Raw genomic sequence first — 12,259 nt, forward strand, 5'->3', positions numbered from 1 at the left:
TATTCTGCGCTTTTATGCTTTAATAAAAGCGGATAAATGTCTTCAATCCTGCAGCAAGCTATCAATTTGTAACAAACAATGATCGCGTGATAGCTATTTAGGGCGCGACTATGCATCTCTAATTGAATTTAAAGATTCATTATATTGCAGTAATTAATTCGCGATTTCTGCAATTCCACGAATGTCCAATTAATATGCTTTTGATGAAAACATGAATACTCCAATGGAATGTAAATTAATGTTATGGATTAGCCGTGCTATGATTTGATTACAACCATTCGAAAACTCTACCTAGCTTTTGTTTTGCTGTTGCACAAATAAAGCGAAATTGAAGAGTATTTGAAGCTATGAACAATTAATCGGTATGAATTTTTAGCAGATCAGATTTAATACGAATGCATAAAGACCCATTCGTTAATGCAATACATTTTGATGCATGGTAAAACTTTTTTTTATCGCATGACATTTTACAATGATTGTATTGCTGCAGAAAAAAGTATTAAAAGCAATAAGGATGGTTCAAACAGAAAAAGTTGACTCTCCTCACTGTTACTGCCAAGGGTTCACATGTCTGCAGGTTTGATCTAACCGGGGAAAATTTTAGTGACTTAAGACACTGCTAAGCAACTTCTTGACTTTTGTGCTAATAAAATATATTTTATTAAACACATATCTACATAATACTTGGTCGACCTGCGCGAAGTGCGCGAAGTATTGCGCGAACCGGAGAACCTATGAAGTTACACAAAATTCAAAGCTCTTCCTACACATACGTTGTTGTTCTTGCAATTACCTGTTATTTATATCTGTTTGTTGTCCTTCACCATAGTTCCCTCAGAGTATATTAACACAATTTGAACCCAGATTTAACTCATAATCGACTCGGGTTTTTTCTAACGCAAAAATATTAAAACAAATTCAGTCCTGTTTACAAAGCTTTATATGATGCGTTTTTTTATTCCTTTAAGAGAGTAGATTAATTGTTTCACCTTTGCAGAAAGCTTTTGATTTGTTTCACATAATTATCGAGTTTTAGCGCTCAAAGGCGTAACAATGTGCTAGCGCTCAAAGGCGTCATTATTGCGTGTCGCAAATTGAACATAAAAACAGTCATTTTATTGCAGTTAATTAATAAGCGATTTCTGCAATTCCATAAATATCTAATGCAATTGGTTGCTTTTAATAAACACAACTACATCAGTGGAAAGCAAATTAGAAATTATTATGGATTTGCCGTGCTATGATTTTATAACAAACATTTAATTTTTCGACGCATGTTTTTTGCGGTTGTAATTGAAAGGTTATTGACACCACTTACTTCAACTCTTCGTTTTCAAATGGAACAAATGATCAGTATGATACATATAAGGAAATCAATTTTCATTTATGAATCCGTTATTAATTGTACGTGCTCGCTCATGCAATCCATTTCGGTGCCCAATACAAAATTATGTCAGCATTTTAAAAAAAACGTAATAGTGGAGCAGCAATTATCGATATCAATTGGGATTGTTCAAATAACTTACACGAGATGCTCTAAATCAACACTTAACGAAATATCAGGTTCATATAAATTGTTTAAAATGTGTACAAAAAATACATTGACAACTTGAGCGACGAGGTCAAGACAAGGCAAGGGCCTAAACAACAATGTACTAGAGACACAAACGTATACACATCAAATACACAAAGAAATAATTATGAATCATACAAGAAGAATCAGTCATAAAGTGTATAACCTCTTTTCCCGAACAAGAAAGGACAAAGAACGGGTTATTAAGCTCTCAATCTAGAAAGCGAGTGGAACATTTAGTTAAAGAACAATCAAGATTTAGAATGTAACACATTATCAATACAATTGATAATACAAGGGGAAAATGTTTGGCAATAAATGAATGATCAATATTTTATTAGCCTTAAAAGCCGTTTTCTCAGTATATAATGGGTTACCGTCTAAGATCTCCTTTCTCGTATTACACCAAACTGTGAACGGTTAATTGTTAATTGATTGATAATATTTTTGATACCGGATGCTTACAACCCTCCGTCTCATAATTATGCTGTGCTCTAAATTTGATGTTGGCGGGTCTTGACCATTGGGAAATTTTTTAATAATACAGGACATTCGTCTCGTACATTTCGCAGGATAAAAAGTGAACAGATGTTGTTGTTTTTTTAAATAACTGACCTCAAACAAAAGCTTTTAATCCATGTGTTCTTGAATGAGTTCTCACATATTTTAAAACAATGTTGTAATCGATGGCAAATAGTTGAGCAAAGGCAATAGATAATCATTCCTTACTGCCAATATTGAGTGTTCCACTATAATTGTAATATCTGGTGTCAAATTTCAACGGACAATTAGTAAATATGATATTTTTGGCATCACCTTTAAGACATAACAGACGCTCGGAAAGAGAAAGTTTCTAGTTTGACGGCACATACAAAATGACACACTGAGGGAGCATTATATGCAAATAATACACATGTCACTATAAATAGTAACATTTCACTATAGAAATTCGTTCCCGCAATAATGATTATCGTCTCCGCCCGTGAGATTATCATGGCTCGTGAGGGCGATTATGGCATAATTCCCTGACGACGACGAGAACGGGCACACTGACGTCATTTTCACGAAAATAAAAATGGCCGCCGTATACTTGGTAGGCAAACATTAAAACATTATTAAATGCTTTAAAGGGATTAAAATTAGATTTACCAATATTGACACCTTCCGTGTTTCTGTAACGAGTACTACCCGAAACCGTACATGAGGTTTACATTAGGTTAAGGTCATGAAGCAGTGAGACAAGAACATGTTTTGTTGAAACGTTTTGTTTAACTCTATTCGCTGAGAAATGTTAATAATTCCAGCGAAACGGCTAGGGTCATTCAAGTCGAGATTCTTATGAAACTGCTCATATGCTTGATCGACCCTAGCTGTGCTCATCTATTGAAATGAAAATCACAATCAGCCGATGTAAAACAGGAAATATTCGAAGAATGGAAAACTTGCAGGCTTATTCTGAAAACACATATTAAAAGGTTTGCTATTTTGAATTCCAGTCACTCGTTTTTTTTTCGCAGCTAACGCCATTCAAAACCAGTTTGTTATATCTCATTTTTAAGACTTTCAGACTACATGCAAATTATATGATATATACTTCATTATTCCACAAAATCATGTTTTTTAAATCCATTTGTAATCATTGACAAATGACAAAAAATATGTATTATACAGGATAATACATGGTTGACCATGGCTTTTGGTTGATAATTGCCCTAGTGACCTCAAGGGCTCTGTTGATTTCTGCATTTGTCATTTGATTTAAGAATGTTTTGAGTTAAGGATTCAGTTAATCTTTGATTTGCAAAACAGATGTGTGCATCATAATAAAATAGTTGCATTCACATTGATACTAAATTGAAATAATCATTGCAAAGCGCGGCTACTTGCACACCGGAAACGCAAGTGGATATAGACGTATTTGAAAATCTGACTGGCACCCCCAAAGCCAGAAATTAATAAAAAAAATAATTTAACGTTCAATCATAGGAGCGCAACTTTATACATGCTGTTTTACACAAATTAAAATAACAAAATGAGAAAGATTTATCCCAAAAGAATGCTATTTTAGAGGAACCCAGCAAGACTCTTTACCTGCTTCCTTACGTGTTCTCGGTCGAAATTTTCACGTACCGGGAACACATATGATATACATCACATCCAAATCAATTTCATATCATTAGCTTTAGTACTTAGGTTCACAGTATTTTCTGTTCTCCTATGTCAAAAGCAATGTTGTTAATTCGAAATGATTAGGTCGTTGCAAAAAAAAAAAAAATAACTGGTTTGGAATGTTTCAAGGCTAACGATATATACCAACCATGTTGTCCGCTTCCAGATCATCTCTCAACATCTATATGCATATGGAAAAAGCCGAGAAACAGCGCCCATTAGGATACATCGCACAAATAGAAGCAGTCAGTCATTACCATAATTGCTCTGACCCGTACCATTATCATTGTCTGGAGACGGTAGAGCTTTCATGCAAATCCAATAAATCTTGTTCGACAGAATATATCCCAGTTCCTGAAAGCGGCGTAAGTTGTTTTATATGTAGTATATACCTTGCATTAAAAGGTTTTCAAAATCATCTGGCTAAACTATTTATTCATTTGAAAGACAATTTCTTTCCTCTTAAGTTTCATTCAGATATTTTTGAAACGCTACTCTGCTTTACTCAAACATCTGGGACGGAAATCATTAAAATTGAAAGTCATTTCATAACAGAAGTCAATTTATTTTTTTTTATTTTTCATTACCATCATAAACTTGGTGAATAAGTTGTTTTAACATAGAAGTAAAGTGAACGAAAACAAATCTTTCAGAAATGATATAGTTAGTTTATCAAAGAATCAGTGAAATAATGAAGTTAGGAAATGGAAAGGAAAGCTTTTAGTTTTTAACTAGGGTACATTGAAAGATTACATAAGGACTAGAAAAAATGATTTATTTTCTATTTTTCCTGGAGCAATAAGAAAATACACAGTGAAACCTTGATTACTCCCCCAAAATGAGCCACTAAATCTCTTTAACAGGGATACTGGAAAGGCAAAAAATGATTGGTGCCAAATTAACTGACACTTCAGCAGTCTAAAGACAAAATCCTTTCAAACATTCACAAAATACATGTTTGAGTCTCAATATTGGATAATACAGAATAATTTGGAATATAATTAAACATCGTGTTCTGTGTGATCAAAGGCCCTTGAAGAAATAGGTCAGCATCTTTTGTTTTTTTTAGAAGTATTGTGCACTGAAACTGCAGACCTATCTAAGTAAAACGATATCGACGAACAATTTAATAGTTGGAAGCATTTTTATCAAAATTGAAGAATAACTTAAAAAGCCAAAATGGAGCTGATCAACATAACTTATGACGCATAATCCATTTAATGAGATACAGGAGGTAACTTTTATTTGGACAAATAGGACTCCAAAATCTCTCAGGTTTGTGTCATAGCCTGTCAGACTGTGCAGAAATGCGTTTTTTCCCCACTAAAATATTATTTGTCAGATATAGGGTTAAAACATGCGGTCAATCGGAATCAGTTTCACCTTTTAATGTAGTATAATTTAATCAGTTAGAATGTTTGTGTGTTTGAAAATTAAATGTTAACATAAATATTTAAAAAAGGTTCAAATCTATATACTAGGTTGAAAGCTTATTAAGAAATATTCTCCGGAATAAGTTGATAAACTACCTGCGTTTCATTTCAGTTTTGAAAAACAAGCATTCCAGTCATCTGACTACGTTAAGCCTTAATAAACACCTAATTAAATGTGTTATGACTAGCATATATTGTTTTTGTCTTGGCAATAATTATATGTTATGATACTTCGCTCCCATTTGTTCCAATATAACCGAAATTTGCTATAACTGTCTTTTCGTCACACTCACTATCCTTGTTAAAGGTTTAAGGTTTAAGCAACGTATTTTGTAATAACTGTATATAACCTGCATCATTATTATGACATTTGAATTTGTTTGAAAATAAGACTTATAAAAAACCTGAAACAGAAGCAGGCACCAGCAGTGTGCAGACGATCTTTTATGACAAATAGACCTACTGATGGATGCTTATTTAGACATGTCCAATCAACATTAATGATCTAGCCTGCGTTTCACTTGCACCACTGTTAATCCCTTGCAGCAATGGTCTTAAATCTGCATAATGTTGTAGCCCTAGTAATTAGGCATCTCAATAAGGTTACATGTTTTGAACGTAAAAGGTTGCATGTTGATTGAGTGCGCATGCAAGAAACAAATATTTGCAAGAACGATCAACACAATATATAACCATTTTTAACAGTCAATAAAGATAATACGTAAGCTAGCTACAAGGGCAGACAATAAATCACAGCAAGCGAAAGTAACTCCAAACAACAAAACAACAGTCGTTTAGACTAAAGTTAGGTTAAAGATTCATAAACTAGTTCATCTCCTCCACCTCCTTAGCAAACTCAGTGAACACCTGTTTCGCTTACCTTTTCGAGATGGTAACCGAAAACATTTATCAATAATACAATGCTATTTACCGAGACAAGCTCGGTATTCGAAAATTCAAAAATAAACCCTATAAAAGAGTACAAGGCAAGTGCCCAAAAAATAATAACTTAGAGACACAAACCTATAAACACCACATACACCGCTACAAACTCATCAAAACAGCTTTACCGATAAATGATAGGATTACAACGGTCATTGAATCACGAGTTCACTGAAACCTTGAGTGCACTGGGGTAAATTGTGTCAATGCTTTATTGATGCGTATGTTTACTGTCTATTTCGTTTTATGACGTAATGTGCCTCTCATTTAGAAGATGTTAAATCACATCAGTTTGTATAAAACATTTGATGCGATCTCCTTCATTTTATATATGCCATTCTCGATGTTCTCCGAAATGTTCAAATGGAATGGTTGCAGACAATAAAGACTTTTACAAATAACCAGGGGATAAAACTGTACATTGTAAGTGTGATAAATGGTTGCTCTGTGTATTGTTTTGCACTTCTCCTGTCATGGTTATAGTGTTGTATTGGATCAGAATTATATATCGACAGAAACTCTTTGTTGTTTATCGTTTCTTTCGCAGTACTCTAAGTCTAACGTGTATGACTTTTTTGTTATAATGATATTTGTTAAACTCACTTCATCATAATATCAAGTAATTCAGACTGGCATCGTTGTTGAACTTTGAAGTTTGCCATTATTTAAAAGAGTCTTAGTTGTTGACAGATGCTTTGACGATTATTTTTATTCACTGCCCGTTGTTACATATGTCCATTTTGTTGAGGATGGCATTATAGTAAAGGTTAAACTGACAGTCGAATACCTATGTACAAAAAAGTCCAACAAATTAAAGACATTAATTCGAATGTTCTGTTGCATCTTTAGAAGCAAGCAGAACACAAGATAAAATCCTTATTCAGCGATGTTGGGTCAACCGTATGTAAATTATCCATCTCACTTCCTATGAGCAAATAAGATTTCCGTTCATGAATCCTAATACTGCTTTCAATGTCAAGGCATTGAGAAATAATGAATATTTTATTCAGAATCTCTTCAGGGAAGACTTATGGAAATGATGTGCTTTTAGTTCCAAATATCTAGCTTGAGATCAACTGTTTCAGTTGTAAATTATTTGACATCCGATGGAACATTTTTCGGCTCATGAAAGTGTGTTCCCACTCATCACTTATATTGATTACATTTTTGTAAGAGTAATTTAATGCAAGTTTGTTATCTATTCCGTAATGATTCACTAGAAAGAAGGTGGGTCTATGAGATATTAAGTTGTCAATCACAACGAAATCAGACGCGAGATCAAGTGTCCGTCTCATTTTATCGTTGACTTTTGCTTAAAATTTGTAGATCAGACATTGAAATTGTTATATTAAAATGAATATATCTTAAACCAACGAACGTTTTCTGTATTTTTCCGGCATTCACAACCATTATGTGATAAGGAATCAAATGTCATTAACAAAATAGAGCAAAAGTCTTACCGTAACTACACCTGTACGTAAGATTTTACGAGTGTTACATCATATTATCTGACTATAGTCATATCTCAAACCACTTCTGCTACCGAAAATTGTTGCAGAGGGAAATCAAGAATATGCATCATATACTTTCATACATTAAGTTGTTTTGATTAATTTGCCTTTGCGCTTTTCTCTCACACACTGACTGTGCTCATTTGAAACAGTCAATTCTTCAGTGATACATGCCAGTTTAAAACTGGAATTTTATGTCATAGCCTGTTTCTTTATCTGTAACTTTTGTTTTAACTGAAAAGATGCAGAATTTCAGTTAGTTTAATTCAACACTTATCACACGATTTTGCTTTGTTGTTCATAATATACAGGAAATTATGCCTTGAAGGGAAGTAATTGTTATTTTTTATTACCGCTATGATCAAATGGAAGGTATGTAAATTAAAAAAAACAACTGATGATCAAATGCAAACGTGAATGTAGGTATAGTAAAAGTACAAAACGGTTTCTTTTTTATACAAACCCATTTTCTAAAACTAGACAACACATAAACTTGCCGCCACCTGGTGGGAAAATATTTACTATTTTGCATTCTATATTTGAACATGAGTATTTGAGGCAGACGCTTAAACAATGTTAACTGGATATATGTTTGGTATTGTTTGACAACATGAGTTCGAAAATGGATATTTGTGGTCCATCTTCCAGACCAATTTGGATGTTGCGATTTCAGTAATGTTAATTTACAATCTAAGAAAAAACTTAATTTAATATAAGCGAGTTCAACTCTAGCAGCCAATTGAATAAAATTGGTGGATTTCTTGGTCCCAACAATAACTATCAACCGATAAAAGAAATTAAATTTGCAAACCCGTCAAAAGAGCGTCTTGGCATTCAGTATGGACATGTATCTGTGTGATATATCGATAGAACACTGCTTATGTCTGTTAGAATGTCTGTCTACAATTAACCATTATATGTTATTGAATGTTCATGTCAGGAAGCTTTAAGCATGCTTTTGAAATTATATGTAATTTGGTTGGTAATTGTTTAACAAGTAACTCAAAATTGAACTATTTCGTTATCATCTTATTCGAGACACAAATTTATCCTAGGTTCTTAGAGGGTTGAAATTTAATTATTGCTGTTTTGTAGTGAGTAATCCCTATATCCGATGCTTGCAGAGAAACCATTTACATTTAAACAAGATTAAATCAGCCGTATAAATAACACATCTCATTTCCCCGGAACAGATTGGATTTTTATAAAGGCATATGTTTCGACGGTTATAACTTGTCCGAGCATTGACAAAGAATGGAGATTTATTACACTCGTCTTTAAAATATGAATACATCAATCGGAAACGTTTATGACACAAAATATTTCGCCCAAACTTCTATGAAGAATATACCATTCAAGATTCGACGTAATATGTTATATCGATATGACTAAACTATATTCTTACCGTGATTTTAATTGACTGGTGTATTTACAAATGAAGATCAAGACAAGCTGAATAACAAGCAGTTGGACACTTTTTCAAACATGATGTGCGAATATTTAAATAAATTTGCCGAAAACGCTATCACACTCGATTCTTTTCTTTGCCGTACATACGAAGAATAATGTAATTGACAGAGGAGGTGATTAAAATATAACAAATGCGAATAAAATGCTTATTTTCTCAGGAAAAATACCTGTGAATAGTTAACTTAAAGTATCATTAAGTATTCCATTTTCAAATGGATGTTTTCGTAAGATAACATATTTTGAGAACGATGAAACAGGTTGAGTTTTTTTCTCCTTGTATGATTGTTTAATAGAAATCGAGCTGATATACAAGTCGGTAGTTTATCATCATGACAATGTTTACAGAACCGACCTTAACATAATATTTGTATGCATGGGATCGTGCAAGTAAGATGTATGAATGTGTCTGTTAAATGTACTCTCCCAACGACGAATTTATGTATTTCCTCCTTTGGCAGAGGCATAAGTTTGTATAGTGTATCAGCTAAAATTACTGGAATTGACAGAATCTAGCTGACAGTCTCAACATGTTTCTGTCACCCCCTCAGCATTAGTTGACAGTTATATGGTGTCAGTAATTTTCAGTGTCGAACATAGGAATTTTATAAGATAACAGTTCAGCAACATCTGTAGTATTAATAAGTGGGCGTTATATATGATATTCAATTTGTATTAAATTGTTTTGCTTTATTATTTCAATGACTAAGCTCGTCGGTTCGGTCCTCGAGTTTCCTTTAAAACTGTATGATTGAATGTCCCTTTAAAGTTTTTGAACTAACAGTTACACGTAGCTAACAAACAGGAACCAATTGTTAATTTCTTGTCTTACATGTTTGACTACATTGTATGTCGTTTGGTCAGCAGCAATTTTGACGTTTATTTCCATTTTAGTTGAAGTGAATTTCTGATACAGTAATGCAATTGAAATACCTTTCGAATGTCAAACATCCGAATTTCTATGAATATTCTGTTAACTCAACTATGTCATAAAGTGCCCATTGAAAGATCTTAAACATCCAATTTACAAATACAAAATATAAGACAGACTTAACATTTTCTTCGATTTGAATGTTTTGCAGACATTTATTGCATCGTACAATCCTTAAAACATTCCCTGGTATCAAACTGTACATTTAAGTGTATTTCCGCTTTGGATTCAGGTATAATTTCGCTCTTATTCTGCCCTTTTAATGTAGGAAATGTAGTTTATAGAACCATGAATAAATAAACTACAATCATTATGCACTCTTACTTCTCATTCTAGCTTAAATTAGCTTTCAGATAATTGGGTTAAAAGAAACGTTCAAAAACCTGAATAAACTCGTTCTTCTGTATTCCTTAATACAAAAACACACAAATAAACTAGTAAGAAGAGAAAATGGTCCTTTGTACAAATTTTCAAAATAATATTTGATGGAATATAGTTTTGGTAAATAATATCACTTATTTGCATATTTTAAATTATAAAATACAAAAAAAACGATCAAAACAATGAAAGGTACATTAATAAACCAAGAAGCCTTAGACATTATACCAATTTTATTTTAAAGGCACAAACATCAAATTAAAACAAGAACTAAACAAAAGACACAACGCTACAAGACCACAAACAATCATAATATGATCATTAGTAAACTATTGGGATAACCATCTTGGTACGGTCAGTGAAAGCTGCATACGAACTACTGGGAGTTTAAACCGGTCTATATAACATTTAACAAAGGTTGTATTTTATGGGCTGTTGACCTAAAGAAAACAGTTACTTTCCAAAACAGATATTTAGTAGGCCAATAAATTATATTAATGCTAATAGCAACGCAAAGTCTATTAGACAAGTGTATTATTTATGCATCTCCCTTTCTATGAACAAATTAGATTTCCTTAGATTAATATGCTTTAACGATTATTCCGTGTCAGGGCATTGAGAAATGATGAATATTTTATCTGGAATATCTTTAAGCTCATGGGAATATATTTTGTGTTGCGGATTCAAGCCAAATTATCTGTTACTGGAATGAAATCTTAATTTTGGCAAGCACTTCATGTAATAGGAGGCGATGACAGATTCTTTTTTCTGTTTGAAGGTCAATAACCAGTCTCAATAAATCAAAACTGATGTTAAATTACTATACCTTACAATTACATACCGTTGCCTTCATGCACTAAAAATAATTTAGGAAGGAAAGTTTTTACTTGTTTTTATCTCACTTTTAGCTTAATCGAATTAAAAAAGAATTATTTATTGATGTGCAATATGTGAACATTAAACTATCAAGGTTAGTTTATGATTCCTACATTATCTGGTTTTGATCACCGGCTTCAATGTTTGTGTTTAAATACGGCTTCGTAATTAGCCTAGGAAAGCAACAATGTTAACAAAACGTCTGTCAATGAATCTTAAATTTGATAACTTGAACGGCACTATGTGAAATCAATAAGAACATATGACAAGGCTATTAGTGTCATATATGTTTTATAGCATTGATATTTTATTCTAACTGGTATATGTTGCTTCGAAAGCTCTGAGAGCAACTTTGTGTAGGCTGTGAAAGAAAATATCCTGTTTCAAACAAATACGATCTCATTATCTGAATTATGAAGTTCTTTAAAGCAGGTGCACGTTTCGATACTCTTGACTTATTTGTTTTATACTCTCGTAGAAGTCTTAGCTGATTTCTGCATCTGTAGCTTCATTTTAGATGGTTACAGTACATTTATACATGCAATACAAAACCTTTGAAACCAAAGTGCGTTCCAAGGGCCAGATGTCGGTAATTTTGAAAGATTAATTCGTTTCCATTTTTAAGATGGTGCAACGCAATGCAAAATGTCACTCAACGTTTTAATAAGTATGAGGCATATTGAGAAATACCACCGATTGGGATACTTAATAAAAACAGTAATTAACTATAAACTATTTCCATTTATACTCTGCACCGTACCGTTTTTATTATCTTGGATATATTTGTTGTTTTTAAGTTCATCCAATACATATTTGTATGATTTAAGATGTCGCCCTGAATGATAACACTGACTCTTGAGTTTAACTGATGATACCTTGCACATGTTAATTATTTGATTGGTTACAAGTAACTTGTATCACATGTATGTTATAAAATGAGAATATTCATATCAGAATGCCTAACACATGATCATTAAAA

Source organism: Mya arenaria, chromosome 12, assembly GCF_026914265.1.
Source record: "Mya arenaria isolate MELC-2E11 chromosome 12, ASM2691426v1".
NCBI classification, from domain to species: domain Eukaryota; kingdom Metazoa; phylum Mollusca; class Bivalvia; order Myida; family Myidae; genus Mya; species Mya arenaria.